Genomic DNA, 16549 nt, shown 5'->3' with positions numbered 1-16549 from the left:
GATAAAAGATCAATTGAGTGAATAAGCAATACAGGCATCAGAAACAGAAATAGCAATCGATGAGCTGGAAATTTGGACAACACGACTTCTTCCTTCAAGATAGTTTGATGGTATGGTTCAAGGACTGATGGTACTTAATTCCAGAGAAAGTTGCTGTGGAATGAGCATCTGTACACTGCTCTTCATGAAGCATTGACACGCCATCATCTGGACTAGAAGAAAGCTTTGCAACATCTGGATGAGGGGTTTCCAATTCAAAAGCTTTTTAGACCATATCTATTAGCACTGTATGGGAGAACATACTATTTCCCAAGCTCAAGTACCAGTTGTAATTATTGCTGTTATTCTCCCAAGGATGACTGTCCTAATTCTCCCCAAGACGACTGTTTTTCTTCTCCCCAGGATGGCTGTTCTCCTCAGGACAGGCTGTTCTTCTTCTCCTCAGGACGGGCTGTTCCTCTTCTTCTCAAGACAGGTTGTTCTTCTTCTTTACACATATCAGAGTGTTTCCTCCCACTGGATCAATGAAACTGGCCATAAAATCCAGGATTCATCACTGGAAAAGCAGGGATCAGCCCCCATTCCACCTTTACAAAATAAAAAATAACTTGCTATATCCATGTTTAAGCTTTAACAAAAGGCTTACTAGGGAAGCTCCAGGAGATGGTTCAAGCACTTGGGCTCGTGGAGACCGTCGACTAAACAAAGCTTGGAGGAAGTCATACTTTGTCTGTATGTTAGCAACACCCAATTTCGAGTTCATTGAAGGCACTGCTATAAACATAAAGAGGGCTGGTACCCATGTCACCATAAACAATGCCGATTGTCTGAAAAGCAAGCCGAAGGGTAGTTGCAAAAGTGTGATTCTTGTTGTCATGGTGTGTGGCTCCATATACTTCCATGGACTCGACATCAAGTGAGTCGACATGTGGCACAGTCCTTCTAAGTCTTGTTGTCTGTCTCCTCCTCCTGAGCTACCAAAACTTGGAAGGGCTGACCTCAAACATGGACAAAGTTCCATATCGGTATTTTTCATCCCCAAGAGGATGCTTCAAGTCACATTTTTTAATGTGCCTTGTGAGCTTCTCCTTGCGCTTCATAAAATTGAGGCAAAACTCATAGAAATATAGCTTATCACAATCGTTATACTCTGGTGGAAATGGTGAGAAGTACCATGTGTCAATCTCATACTTCCCAAGCTCTATCTTGCCAATGTTTTTCACCTTTGTGAATTCTTCATATTCGCGTAGACTTGAACTATCAAAATCTTCATGTCCCTCCTCTACATGCGTCTCATCAATTTTGCGTTTTTGATGGCGAGTCATCTTTAAGATCCCAGCCTTATCATCAACTTTTTCATCTCCCTCATGTTCGGTAGAATCAAGTTCCAACTGATCCTGCTTCACCCATTCATCAAGTCTCCTAGTCGTCCACTTGTAGGGCATTCTTGTATTTCTTCTTATCTTAGATCCAGGATTTCTTGTACTGCTTTAACAGCTTCAGCAAACTACCTTGGCATCGGTTTTTTTTTAAAATATTTTTGACACACACACACACACACACACACACACACACAAGGATTCATTCACACACACGTAGAGATAAATGCACACATATAATATTATTTACAATGGAACGAAGTCCTAGCACACACACGGTTTTGAGACGATAACTCGAAACACACTAATGGAAAAACTAGGGTTCATACACACACAAACACACAAGCCACACATAGAACAAAATGCAAACACAATGACTAGGTATATACAAAACACGAATGTCACACACACAACCTTTTTGGTGAATTCCACACCTCGGATACACAGTAGCACGACATCCACCCCCTCTGATCCTCCACATCCTTCAGATGGGCCAACTACCCATGATCATTGTCGTCAAGATCCACATACAAATCAATCTCTTCATTGTCTATTTTTGGTATATCAGCAAGGTTATCTGTCATATCATCTGTCTCTTCTACTAGAGTTTCTTCATTGTCTATTTTCGGTATATCAGCAAGGTTATCTGTCATATCATCTGTCTCTTCTACTGGATTTTCTTCTCGTTGCTCTTCTCTTGCAAATTCTTCTAATGCATAATCCTCATCATCTCTTTTCTTGAAAATCTTGATTCTTTGTCGTGCAATGGGCACTCTAAGCACTATCCCATCCAATTCTGTCAGCTCATATGTTGCATTGTCGAAGACATGTCTGACTATGTACGGCCCAAACCATCTTTTCACCATCTTCCGAAGTGCAGTATGCTGATTTTCAAGGCTGCTATCAAAGACTAATACCTAGTCTCCCTCTTCTATTACTCTAGGCTGCAAGCGATGCCTGCTGTCAAACCTGTCCTTATTTCTAAGTCTAGCAACCTTCAACCTGTCAATAGCTAGCTGAATATCCTCTGCTCTCCAACTACCGGATCCAAAGAGCTAAGAGCTCCTCTCTTGTCAAATCCTCCTGCCAAGGTAAAACTGACCAAGTCAAAGCACAAGTCTCAATCTCAGCATAACCGGTTTCTGACCATACATAAACTCTACAGGCATATATCCTGTGGTAACACTGTGAGTCGTATGATCAGCCCACAAAGTAAATGGTAGAAGTCTCGGCCATTCTCCAATCCGTCCTCTGCATGCTTTGGCTAATGCTTTCACTATCGACGGATGCCCTCTTTCACTCTTTCCATTTCCCTCTAGATTGTATGATGTGGTTAGAGCCAACTTGATTCCTAGTTGAGAGAAAAACTCCCTAGCTTTATCTGCATCTAATTCACCGTGATCTGCAGTGATCTTACCCACACAGCCATACCTGCAGAAAATTTCTTCCAATAAGAACTTACACACTGCACTAGTGGTCTTCGTTCTCAAAGGTCTGCCCTCAACATGATTGGTAAGATCCTCTCTAGCCAATACAATATATCTCATCTGCCATAGACCCATCGGCATAGTAACCAAGTCAACTACCCACTTATAATGAATGCATAGTGGATAGGTCGGGTGAAGCTCGTCTCGATGATGCACTACGGAATACATCTGATAGTCTCTGCAAGTCTCTACAAAGCAAGAAACATCTATGTACATGCCTTTCTACCAATATTTTTCCTTGATTTTCTCATAAGTAGCCCACACTCCTCTATGACCAGCCCAAGGACTCTCATGAAACTCTCTCATCACCTGTAACTGGGTCTCTTTATTGCAGACAACCCGCAAGGGTAATCCACCTCTTTTCTTCGGGTGCTTCCAAAGAAATCTGTCCTTGAGAAAATAATCATAGGCTTTTCTTCTGATCTTCTTGAACTCTTCATCTGTCCATTCATCTCTTTTTCTTAGTGTACTAAGGTACTTGCCAATCTGCAACCAATCTCCAACATAGAGTTCTTCTATTAAAGGGAAACAATATCATAGACATGGCAAACATGATCAACCATAGCGGCTGAAATTTTTGCATCATCCTCTTTTGCAAGTAGTGTCTCCTCATCATCATTTCTGGCTCTAGACAGCATATCCGCCACTGGATTATCCTTCCCTGCTATGTGTTTAAATTCTGGATTTAATGACTTGATGTATGTGATCCATCTCAGCATAGCTATATTCGGAGTAGAGCAACTCGTAATCATACCTATTAATGGCAAGCAATTTGTCTCTACCACTACTGTGGCTCCAATAAAATACTCCTTGTCATATTTAAGAGCCGTAAAAATCCCTAGTAATTCCCTCTTGATTTGCAGATACCTCCTCTGTTTCTCGTTAAGGACTTTCACCCCAAACCGAATAGCATACATGTTTCCATCAGCATCATCTTGACCCACTGCCCAACCTATGCCAATTGGACTAGTGTCAACTGTCAATACATCTAACCTCGCCAAAATCTTTTCACAAGCTGCAATATGATCAGCCACATGATCAGCCACAAACTATCTGCATCCCTGCTCATTTAGACTCTCATTCTTCTCTTCTTCTACACACCCTTAATGGGCACATCATCCAAGAAAGGCATGATAAGCTGAGGTATGTACTCACGAAGGACCTTATGCATGGCATTCATCATATACGCAACATAATTAGTGGCGCCTTGAGGCAAGGTACACATCCTGACAAGCGCAATAGGAGTTCTCATAGTGGTTAGGTCCCTGCTTTCCAAGGCCAGCTGAAACTGATCATATCCCGAATACAAGTCACCTAAAGAATAGGTGACACGTTGTCGTAGAGTTCGTGCAAGAGCTGCAAAACACGGGGTTCAAGTTGTAGCAAGGGAAGAGCTAACAAGAAGAACTCAAATTTTTGATGCCTCTCTTCTCTTGAAAATCTTGACTCGTTTTCCAGCAATGGGCACCCTCAATATTGTTCCATCTAATTCAGCCAACTCATAGGTACCATTGTCAAAAACCTGTTTCACCTCATACGGTCCAAACCATCTTTGAATCATTTTTCTCATACTACTATGCTAATTCTCTAGACTACTGTCGTAGACTAGAACCCAATCTCCTTCTTTTATGGCTCTAGGCCTCAAGCGATGCCTTAAATCAAACCTGTCCTTGTTTCTGAGTCGGGCTGCTTTCAAACGATCAACTGCTAGCTGCACATCTTCTGTTCTTCTCTCTAGTTGACGAATCCGTAGAGCTAGAAGCTCCTCCCTTGATAAATTCTCATGCCATGGAAGAAAACTCCAAGTGAGAGCACAAATTTCTGTAGGCATGACAGGTTTTTGCCCATACATCAACTCTGCAGGCATGTATCCAGTAGTCACACTATGTGTAGAGCGATCAGCCCACAACGCAAAAGGTAGTAATCTCGGCCAATCCCCAATCCGACCTCTACAAGCTTTTGCCAATGCTTTAACTATCGGCAGATGTCCTCTTTCACTCTTACCATTTTCCTCTGGATTATAGGCAGTAGTAAGAGCCAATTTAATCCCAAGCCGTGAGAAAAATTCTCTAGCTTCATCTGCATCTAGCTCTCCACGATCAGCTGTAATCTTGCCTATACATCCATACCTGCAAAATATTTCTTCCAACAAGAATTTACATACTGTAGTGGTGGTCTTTGTCCGCAAAGATCTGCCTTCAACATAGTTTGTAAGATCCTCCCTAGCCAAGACAAGATATCTCATCTGCCAAAGTCCCACTGGCAAAGTAACCAAGTCTACCACCCACTTATAATGCATACATAGTGGATAAGCCGGATGCAACTCATCACGATGTCGCACTAAAGAGTAAAGCTGGCAGTCCCTGCAAGTCTCCACAAAGTGAGAAACATCTTTATACATTCCTTTCCACCAGTATCTTTCTTTGATTTTCTCATAGGTAGCCCACACACCTCTATGTCCAACCCATGAGCTCTCATGAAACTCTCGCATAATCTGTATCTGCATCACTACATCACAAACTACTCTCAAGGGCAAGCCACCTCTCTTCTTTGGATGCTTCCAAAGAAAACCATCTTTCAAGAAATACCCATAAGCTTTCCTTCTGATTTTCTTGAATTCATCATCTATCCAATCAGCTCTTCGAGTCAATGAACTTAGATACTGTCCAATTTGTAGCCACTCATCAACATAAAGTTCTTCAATAAAGGCTTCAACAGTAGATACATGACAATCATGAACAAGAACAGAAGCTGCAAGCTCTGTCTCATCATCTTCTGCAAGCATTGACTCCTCATCCTCATATCTCGCTAGTCGAGCAACTAGTAATCATGCCAAGCAAAGGCAAACAATCTGTTTCCACAACAACTGAAGCTCCAATGAAATACCCTTTATCACACTTCAGTGCAGTAACTACTCCCCACAACTCTCTTTTGATCTGCGGATATCTCCTCTATCGCTCATTAAGAACTTTAGCTCCAAAGCAGATTGCATATCTATTTCCATCAGCATCATCCTGTCCCACTGCCCAATCTATGCCAATAGGGCTAGTATCAACTGTCAACATGATCAGCCGTCCACACTGATAATCCGCCTTGCGAAGAGTAGGAGCTGACTGTAACAGCTTCTTGAGTTTACGCATGGCTTTCGAATGCTTCTCATCCCAATGAAATTTCTGCCCCTTTCGAAGCAGCTGATAGAGAGCATCTGCTATATGAGCAAAACGAGGAATCCAAATCATGTAAAATATACAAGCTCCCACAAATCTCCGCACCTCTGAAGTAGTTGAGCAATAGTCTGCAATCCTGCTTATGGCATCCACCTTTGCAGGTGAAGGCTTCCTGCCATAATATCCAACCATATGCCCAACTATGATGACTTCATTAACACCAAAGACAGATTTCAGCCCTGAAAGAGTCAAGTTTACCTCCTCTAATCGTGTCAATATTTGCTCACAAGCAACCAAGTGGTCAGTCACAAACTGTCTACATCCACGCAAATCAAGACTTTCATTCTTTTCTTCTTCTGCACAATCCTTAATAGGCACATCATCTAGGAAAGGCATGGTATACTGCGGAATATAGTCTCGTAGAACTCTATGCATAGCATTCATCATATGAGCAACTGAGTTTGTGGCACCTTGAGGCAAGGTACACATCCTCACAAGACCAATAGGTGTCCGCATAGTAGTAATATCCCTGCTTTCCAAGGCAAGCTGAAACTGATCATAACCTGAATACAAGTCACCTAGAGAATAGATAGCTCGTCCTGCAAAAGCCTCAGCAAATTCATCCACAACTGGACCTGTTCCCACATTCCTGATTGTCACTTTGTTCACAGGCTGCATATCCTGAATAAATCTCAAAGTACCATTCTTCTTTGGTACAGTAAACTACCTGTTAGAATAGGGTGCAGAAGAGGGTTCTAAAATCCCCATCTTAATCTTCTCATTCAGCAACTCTATCAGCTTTGGCAAGTGTGCTTTAGGCACATGTATAGGACGTATATTCCATGGTACATGAGGAACAGTGAAGATGACCATAGGTGCAACCAATTCGGGACTAATGCAGCCAATTTCATGTGGGAAGAAAGCAAATGCCTTACCATGACGTCCAAGCATCTCTCTAAACCATTCTTTTTCCACTGGAAGCAAGAATTCATCATTTCCAATCTTCAATTCTACAAGAGTTTCAGCTGTAAATTTATGTCCAATATTTGCAGGATCTCTCAACATAGGCTGCTTCATAGCTTTTTCAATCTGCTCATCACTATCAGGAGGAAGCGGCCTTGCAACTGGCTTAACCTTCTTATCAACTGTTTTATATTTTGTGTCAACCTTGGCATCATTCAAGCACTCTTTTCTTTGCTGCAATTTTTGCAAATTTTCAACAACTCTCAACTCTGTTGGCTGAAAAATTTCAGCTCTTTGCTCTATGGACTGCATGGGTGCAGCCTGAAACTCTGTATGCTGAAATTTTTCAGCATTCAACTCTGTTGGCTGAATGGATTTAGCCCTCGGCTCTATGGACTGCATGGGTGCAGCCTCATACTCCATATGCTGAATTTTTCCAGCATTTAACTCTGTTGGCTGAAAGGTTTCAGCCCTCTGCAACTCTGTTAGCTGATCAAGATCAGCCATAAATTCAGTTTGCTGAGTTTTCTCAGCCTCTAACTCTGTTTTCAGCATAAAACCAGAAATTTCCTGAAACATATCCAAGGTTTGCACATGTATGATCTTTGAACCCTTACATACATCAGTTTTCAGCATTGTTCCCATCTCAAACAATGTATCTGCATAAGACATCCCTTCATACAATCCATCTACATGCTCTTCTGCTTGCAAAATACCTGCATTCTTCAACTCTTTCTCCTTACGACCAATGTACTGCCTGGCAGCTCTAGGCAAATCTGAAATTTTCTGATAACTCACTGAACTATCTAAAGAAAAACCAACAAAATTATTGGAGAAAGACTGGCTGCCAGGAGGCGAGATCTCCTCTTTTCTCCGCTCCGTATCACTGGCGTCTCGCAAGACAGCGGTACCTAATGAAAATCCAACTCCTTTGCAGGTAGTGGTGCCTCACGCAAGGAGTCCCTGTTTCTTGGATGATTTACCCCAACAGTCATAAACTGAACAGCTCACATACCATCTTTACTGTGTATCCGCGCATAAGCTGACCCGTCATCCATCACTTTCGTTTCCATTCTTGCTTCTGTAATGAAAGGCTGTCCAAGAATAATCGGATAAGAGCAAGAATCCTGAACAAAGCAATGATAATCCTCTTCAACATTACCAATAGAAATTCTGATACTCGGACAAGCAGCATACATATCACCAGAAGTATTATTGGCGGCTCTCATGCGCCAGCCATGCTCTGCATCCATAGGCCACTTGCCACTCTCATAAACACCTCGAGCAATAAGATTAATCTCAGAACCATGATCGACTAAAGTGATCAAAGGAATTTGTTTCTCTCCAATCCTTACCACCGTCTCAGTGGTTGCTCTAGCCCAATGACTTCGTGAAAAATGACTGCGAGGAATGAGAATAGGGGTATCATCATCTTCATACTACATAGGCTGAACTATTTTCTCCAATTGCGGATTAACAGAAGCATTCTCAACCATCACTGCATCATCATGCTCTTCCCCAAGAGCTCCATGCCACAATCCCTGTAAAGCAGGTCCTTCCATTGCATGTCGTTTCCTCCGCAAAAGATCCTGCATCTGATCCTGTATTTCTCTTCTAGCAATCCCAAGAGCTTCTCCAATAGTAAAAGTGAGTTCACTATTCAAAATTCTTTCATGAAAAATCTTACTCATATCCGTCTGCATATCAAGGTCTGACAAGAGCTTGAATCCTGGCTCCTTTCTTGGTTGCCTCTTCTCTTTCATCTGCTTGTCTCCCATAGGTTGTTCAAGACCTAATTGAGCTGGAGAACTTGACATAGATGGAGCTGTAACAGGTGGTGAAACAAAGTCACCCCCTCTAGTCTTTTTGGAGGTGCTGGGACCCTCCTCATCTCTTCTTCTCTTTTCCTCAACCATGGCATCTAAACCCTGTGTTTTAGCCATATAAGCAAAAATAGAATACCTGTCAACAGGAGAATCCCATCCCGTTTCTCCTCGGATGCTGGAGCCCACACAAGTCATAGTAGATGCCTGAACTTTCCCTCTTCTCGCTATCTCCAAGGCAGAGGACCATAAAGCAGAGTCTCCATCTGATTTCTGCTCAAGCTAGACTCCATAAGCTGAAGCATCTCCTCTAACACTCACATAAGCTGATCAGGCAGCCATATTATCAACAAGCTTTTTCATGCCTCCCTTACCAAAGTTCGTGTCAAGAGGAGCGCCAGTCTCTGTCAGCCATATCTTCCCATCTTGTCCCCAGAACACTACATTCTTCTTACGCGCTTCCTGAAAAGCATCACAATCTCTGCAGTGTTGGTGCTCTGTACTATCGCACCAAATACATCATCTCCCTTTTCTTTGACCAGCTGGAAAAGCAGTCGCTAGAGCAGGTGCTACAGCAGGTACTGACATAAGTTGCTCTTTTAACTTACCAACTTCAGCTTTGACTGCTTCAATCGTCAAATCTGCCAAGCCTTTAATAACATCATCTACAGATAAGGGCACTGGAGCAGCAGGAACTGGTGGATTCACAACAGGAGGAGTAGGCTTAGGCAAAGAAGATGCAACAGGGGTAGAAGAAGAAGTCTCCAAGGATTTTTCAGAAACTGATCCTGTATTACGATGCAATCGTACTCTCCTGCGCTGCTTCTTAACAAGAGCATTCACAGCATCAATGACATGTCTCCACTCGGTCTTTAAACCTGAATCAGTAGCTTGATCTTCCAAAAGATCATCCAACTTTTCCTGTAAATCAGCATCAGCAGCTTGTAAAAATAACTCCACTTTCTACATCTCCAAAGCTTGCTGTGCTCAGTTCCATCCAACTGATCATAGCGGCTCTCAAACTCTCGCAGAAGAGCGGTAACTGAAAGTCCCTTATTAGACATAGAAACCCATGCTAAGAAATTCCTGCGATTCATAAGACCTGTATCCTCCAGGAAATATTCATCTTTTAATGCCTTCTTAAACTCTGCCCAACCTACATGTGTTTCTTGACTTTCTGAAATTCGAACTTCAAGAGCGCGCACCACGATCCGCAAGAAGTAGCGGCTCCAAACATCTTGAGAAACCCCAAAAAACTTCATCTTTTCTTCATACAAATGCAAGTAAGTTGACATTTGCTGGCCATTAAACTGCTTCATCTCCTGTTGGACAGCTTTCAAGGCATCCATGGCATCACTATCACGTTTCGTGTGAGCTTGCTGCTGCATATAAGTGGTAAATGACTGAAAGAGGTTCTTCATGACATTGTCATCTGTCATCTCTTCTTGCGAGTCTTCCATCTTGCTGAAAACTGATGCAGCACTTTCACGTCGGGTTCACCAGAAATGTCGTAGAGTTCGTGCAAGAGCTGCAGAACACGGGGTTCAAGTTGTAGCAAGGGAAGAGCTAATAAGAAGAACTCAAAATTTTGATGCCAAAGTTCACTAAATTGCTTGTCAAGTAAATTACAACAATTGCCAATTGAAAGAACCTTGTCAAATCCTTTCTGAGCAACTTCAATATGAAGACTTTGCTCTTCTTCTTTATTTCTCAATGCATGTACAAGCTTTCAGTAGAGCCAGGATCGTGCTAAACAGATCAATCAGCTTGGCAAAATTTAGCTATGGTTCAGCTGAGTGCAAGATACTCTGGAAGTTATAAAGGTGAAGCTGGTTCTTTCCATCGATGGACTTCCTCAAACCTGTCTCCACTCTTCTTTAGGTGTTAATAGAGATTAGGGTAATGGCTATTCTCGTCTGTAAGCAAGCTGGGCAAATGCAACAAACGGCTTCCTGTTCAGTCTTCTTTGGCGAAACTATCTACCTCTCCTACAGCAATATATAGCTTACTTTCCCTGTCATGCTCCAGGATTCACCAGCAAGTTAAACTCTCAAAGGACTGTCCTTTCCATTTTGGCATAATTGCCACACTATCATTCAAAAGTTTATTGTTCTTTTGGTGTGATAGAGAGGTCGTTCCCTGTTAAATATCCACTTCTCTCTGCCCCGCTGGACCTTCAACTGTTTAAAGTAAACGAAATAGGCATAACTGAAGTAATCCTGTGGCAGAAAAAAAAAATCCTCAATACTGAGGTTTTCTCAATGTTGTCTCTAACATGCCAAAATCTTCAGCCCAATCATCTGTTGAGTGAGCTGGGAGAAGCAATTTTCCCCAGTCGCCCATCATCAACACATTGAGGGTCGAGGAGCATTGAAGATGATCGGAGGGCGCGGATATTTCTGGACATCCTTTCTTGCTTTACTGTAATAAACTGCAGAGCTTCAGATCAAGTAAACTCAACATGGAAACCAAGACCTATATCCACAAAGATTTTACTTGTGTCAGACACTTCGGCTTATGCATAAACTTCTGAGCCCAAATTTATCAGGGTTTTCAACTTCTTGATTCGGTTTTGCTGCAAAAGTTTGATAGTCTTGGACAAATCTGAGAATATCTTTTACTGCTCTATTACCTTGACCCTCTCTGATATGACCCGAACAAGGTCAGGCTTTAGTTTTTGTTCAAAGAAGGCCTCAAACTTCAATACTTTGGCAGCTTTTTCCTCCTGTTTTCTGGTTGTTGACATTGTTTCCTAACACAGACTGCAGCTGGGTTCCAAACAACTTCATAAATTAATCTCTACACATCTGATTTTAGGAATTGGAAGGGAAAACGGCCATGCTTGAAACGGTGAAGAAAGCCAAAGGATCTCCGCTGTGTCTGCCTCCTGCATATGAAGGATGAAAACCTGTTCCAAAATAAAGCAGCAGACTGTCGATGATTTTTTTTTTAGCCGTAGTAGCATTGTATGTTGATCCATCTTCTGGACAAGAAGCGGCAGTAATAGCAGAAAATTCTGAGGCAAGAGACCACAGAATTACAGAGGCACAGCATAGCGAGATTCAGCTCACGGACAACAATCAATTGCCCAGCATCAACATACATTATCTATGACGCTTTCGGCCTCTGATCCGCATGTATTCTGCTCAGACAACTTGATGGCTCTTGTGGTCTATCTCATAATCTCTGCTTCATCCCGTCCTCAGTGTTTGTTGAAGTCACAATGGTCAATCCTCCTTTCCTCTCCCGGAGAGATCCTCTTCACTAGCATCATAGATGAAAGATTTAGCCTCTATCCTGTACAGCCCTGTATCATAATTGCAAGAAGAATATCTGATCACACGGAATCTTAAAGCCCAATCCATACATGGTTCAGAACAGAGCTGGCCCTAGAGCTCAAGATCCTCACTATCCAGAAGGGGAAGCAAGGTTCCAGGACGTGGCCATCCCCCCCAGAATCCAGATTCCTCTTTCAAAGGCGCCTTAAAAATCCCTTGCTTTTTTTTTACCCGAAAGATGCTTTTTCCCTCCAAAAATGGTTTTTAAATCAAATTAGTCTCCCCTTCTCCTCTTTTAGTTGAACAGGGATTAAAAAAACCTCCTCTTTGACAAGATAGTTTCTTTACACCCTTACAAGATCTAAGCACCAACATTGATTTTGACTTTGAGGTTTATCTTTGAAGTCCTGCATTGCCCCTTTGACAGTCAGCTTTACAATGAGTAATCTGCGCATAAACTTCGACTTCGGCCTTGAAAATTGGATGGAAAAATGCTCCCTTGGTGTTTCACTAGTGCTTTGCTCGCTTAAGCAGCTTTTGAGAGACTTCCTTCAACTCTATGTCATGGAAACTTTTGAACTTAGATGATCGCTTCCACAAACCTTCCTTTGATTCCATAATTCCCTGTACTTTTCTTAGAGATCATCATTGAAGTTATCAGCTTGATAATGTCCTTTGGCATCAGTTTTTCATATTTTTCTAACACACACACATCATGCATCCAAACAAAATCATACACACACACTAACGGAATATATACATTAGATGCGGATTATCATAATGCATCTCACACACAATGAATCACACGCAGAAAATAACACAAATGCACAACAAAAGAAATGGAGATGTATACGGCTCGGATGCGCAACAGCACGACATCCACCCCCTCTAAACCTGCGCATCCTCCGGATGAGCCAACTATCGAGGATCATTCAAATCCACAAACAGGTCGAGTCCTTCTTCTGTTTCTAGTAGACCTGTTTCTCCATCAGCTTCTTCATCCATATTCTCTGCTTCTTCTGCTTGACTTTCTTCTACCTGCTCTTCTTCTGTCAATGCTTCAAGTGCATATTCTTTATCTTCTCTTCTCTTGAAAATCTTGACTCGTTTTCCAGTAATGGGCACCCTCAATACTGTTCCATCTAATTCAGCCAACTCATAGGTACCATTGTCAAAAACCTGTTTCACCTCATATGGTCCAAACCATCTTTGAATCATTTTTCTCATACTACTATGCTAATTCTCTAGACTACTGTCGTAGACTAGAATCCAATCTCCTTCTTTTATGGCTCTAGGCCTCAAGCGATGTCTTAAATCAAACCTGTCCTTGTTTCTGAGTCGGGCTGCTTTCAAACGATCAACTGCTAGCTGCACATCTTCTGTTCTTCTCTCTAGTTGACGAATCCGTAGAGCTAGAAGCTCCTCCCTTGATAAATTCTCATGCCATGGAAGAAAACTCCAAGTGAGAGCACAAATTTCTGTAGGCATGACAGGTTTTTGCCCATACATCAACTCTGCAGGCATGTATCCAGTAGTCACACTATGTGTAGAGCGATCAGCCCACAACGCAAAAGGTAGTAATCTCGGCCAATCCCCAATCCGACCTCTACAAGCTTTTGCCAATGCTTTAACTATCGGCGGATGTCCTCTTTCACTCTTGCCATTTCCCTCTGGATTATAGGCAGTAGTAAGAGCCAATTTAATCCCAAGCCGTGAGAAAAATTCTCTAGCTTCATCTGCATCTAGCTCTCCACGATCAGCTGTAATCTTGCCTATACATCCATACCTGCAAAATATTTCTTCCAACAAGAATTTACATACTGTAGTGGTGGTCTTTGTCCGCAAAGATCTGCCTTCAACATAGTTTGTAAGATCCTCCCTAGCCAAGACAAGATATCTCATCTGCCAAAGTCCCACTGGCAAAGTAACCAAGTCTACCACCCACTTATAATGCATACATAGTGGATAAGTCGGATGCAACTCATCACGATGTCGCACTAAAGAGTAAAGCTGGCAGTCCCTGCAAGTCTCCACAAAGTGAGAAACATCTTTATACATTCCTTTCCACCAGTATCTTTCTTTGATTTTCTCATAGGTAGCCCACACACCTCTATGTCCAGCCCATGAGCTCTCATGAAACTCTCGCATAATCTGTATCTGCATCGCTACATCACAAACTACTCTCAAGGGCAAGCCACCTCTCTTCTTTGGATGCTTCCAAAGAAAACCATCTTTCAAGAAATACCCATAAGCCTTCCTTTTGATTTCCTTGAATTCATCATCTGTCCAATCAGCTCTTTGAGTCAATGAACTTAGATACTGTCCAATTTGCAGCCACTCATCAACATAAAGTTCTTCAATAAAGGCTTCAACAGTAGGTACATGACAATCATGAACAAGAACAAAAGCTGCAAGCTCTGTCTCATCATCTTCTGCAAGCATTGACTCCTCATCCTCATATCTCGCTCTAGATAGCATGTCAGCAACTGGATTATCTTTCCCTGCTATGTGTCGAAATTCTGGATTCAATGATTTGATATAGGCAATCCACCGAAGCATCGCTATATCTGGAGTCGAGCAACTAGTAATCATGCCAAGCAAAGGCAAACAATCTGTTTCCACAACAACTGAAGCTCCAATGAAATACCCTTTATCACACTTCAGTGCAGTAACTACTCCCCACAACTCTCTTTTGATTTGTGGATATCTCCTCTGTCGCTCATTAAGAACTTTAGCTCCAAAGCGGATTGCATATCTATTTCCATCAGCATCATCCTGTCCCACTGCCCAACCTATGCCAATAGGGCTAGTATCAACTATCAACATGATCGGCCGTCCACACTGATAATCCGCCTTGCAAAGAGTAGGAGCTGACTGTAACAGCTTCTTGAGTTTACGCATGGCTTTCGAATGCTTCTCATCCCAATGAAATTTCTGCCCCTTTCGAAGCAGCTGATAGAGAGCATCTGCTATATGAGCAAAATGAGGAATCCAAATCATGTAAAATACACAAGCTCCCACAAATCTCCACACCTCTGAAGTAGTCGAGCAATACTCTGCAATCCTGCTTATGGCATCCACATTTGCAAGTGAAGGCTTCCTGCCATAATATCCAACCATATGCCCAACTATGATGACTTCATTAACACCAAAGACAGATTTCAGCCCTGAAAGAGTCAAGTTTACCTCCTCTAATCGTGTCAATATTTGCTCACAAGCAACCAAGTGGTCAGCCACAAACTGTCTACATCCACGCAAATCAAGACTTTCATTATTTTCTTCTTCTGCACAATCCTTAATAAGCACATCATCTAGGAAAGGCATGGTATACTGCGGAATATAGTCTCGTAGAACTCTATGCATAGCATTCATCATAAGAGCAACTGAGTTTGTGGCACCTTGAGGCAAGGTACACATCCTCACAAGACCAATAGGTGTCCGCATAGTAGTAATATCCCTGCTTTCCAAGGCAAGCTGAAACTGATCATAACCTGAATACAAGTCACCTAGAGAATAGATGGCTCGTCCTGCAAAAGCCTTAGCAAATTCATCCACAACTGGACCTGTTCCCACATTCCTGATTGTCACTTTGTTCACGGGCTACATATCCTAAATAAATCTCAAAGTACCATTCTTCTTTGGTACAGTAAACCACCTGTTAGAATAGGGTGCAGAAGAGGATTCTAAAATCCCCATCTTAATCTTCTCATTCAGCAACTCTATCAGCTTTGGCAAGTGTGCTTTAGGCACATGTATAGGACGTATATTCCATGGTACATGAGGAACAGTGAAGATGACCATAGATGCAACCAATTCGGGACTAATGCAGCCAATTTCATGTGGGAAGAAAGCAAATGCCTTACCATGACGTCCAAGCATCTCTCTAAACCATTCTTTTTCCACTGGAAGCAAGAATTCATCATTTCCAATCTTCAATTCTGCAAGAGTTTCAGCTGTAAATTTATGTCTAATATTCGCATGATCTCTCAACATAGGCTGCTTCATAGCTTTTTCAATCTGCTCATCACTATCAAGAGGAAGCGGCCCTGCAACCGGCTTAATCTTCTTATCAACTGTTTTATATTTTGTGTCAACCTTGGCATCATTAAAGCACTCTTTTCTTTGCTGCAATTTCTGCAAATTTTCAGCAACTCTCAACTCTGTTGGCTGAAAAATTTCAGCCCTTTGCTCTATGGACTGCATGGGTGCAGCCTGAAACTCTGTATGCTGAAATTTTTCAGCATTCAACTCTGTTGGCTGAATGGATTCAGCCCTCGGCTCTATGGACTGCATGGGTGCAGCCTCATACTCCATATGCTGAATTTTTCCAGCATTTAACTCTGTTGGCTGAAAGGTTTCAGCCCTCTGCAACTCTGTTAGCTGATCAAGATCAGCCATAAATTCAGTTTGCTGAGTTTTCTCAGCATCTAACTCTGTTTTCAGCATAAAACC

At 42.2% G+C, this 16549-nt stretch overlaps 1 pseudogene; it reads right to left on the bottom strand.

Moving 5' to 3' along the window:
- Positions 1 to 974: 974 nt before the first annotated feature.
- On the bottom strand, positions 975 to 1445 carry LOC148027729 (putative MYST-like histone acetyltransferase 1 pseudogene; annotated as a pseudogene).
- Between the last annotated feature and the right edge of the window lie 15104 nt (positions 1446 to 16549).

Source organism: Lygodium microphyllum, chromosome 12 (genome assembly GCF_053477565.2).
Source record: "Lygodium microphyllum isolate KBCC chromosome 12, Lygodium_microphyllum_v1.1.10, whole genome shotgun sequence".
Classification (NCBI taxonomy): domain Eukaryota; kingdom Viridiplantae; phylum Streptophyta; class Polypodiopsida; order Schizaeales; family Lygodiaceae; genus Lygodium; species Lygodium microphyllum.
This window is presented reverse-complemented; position numbering and strand designations above follow the sequence as displayed.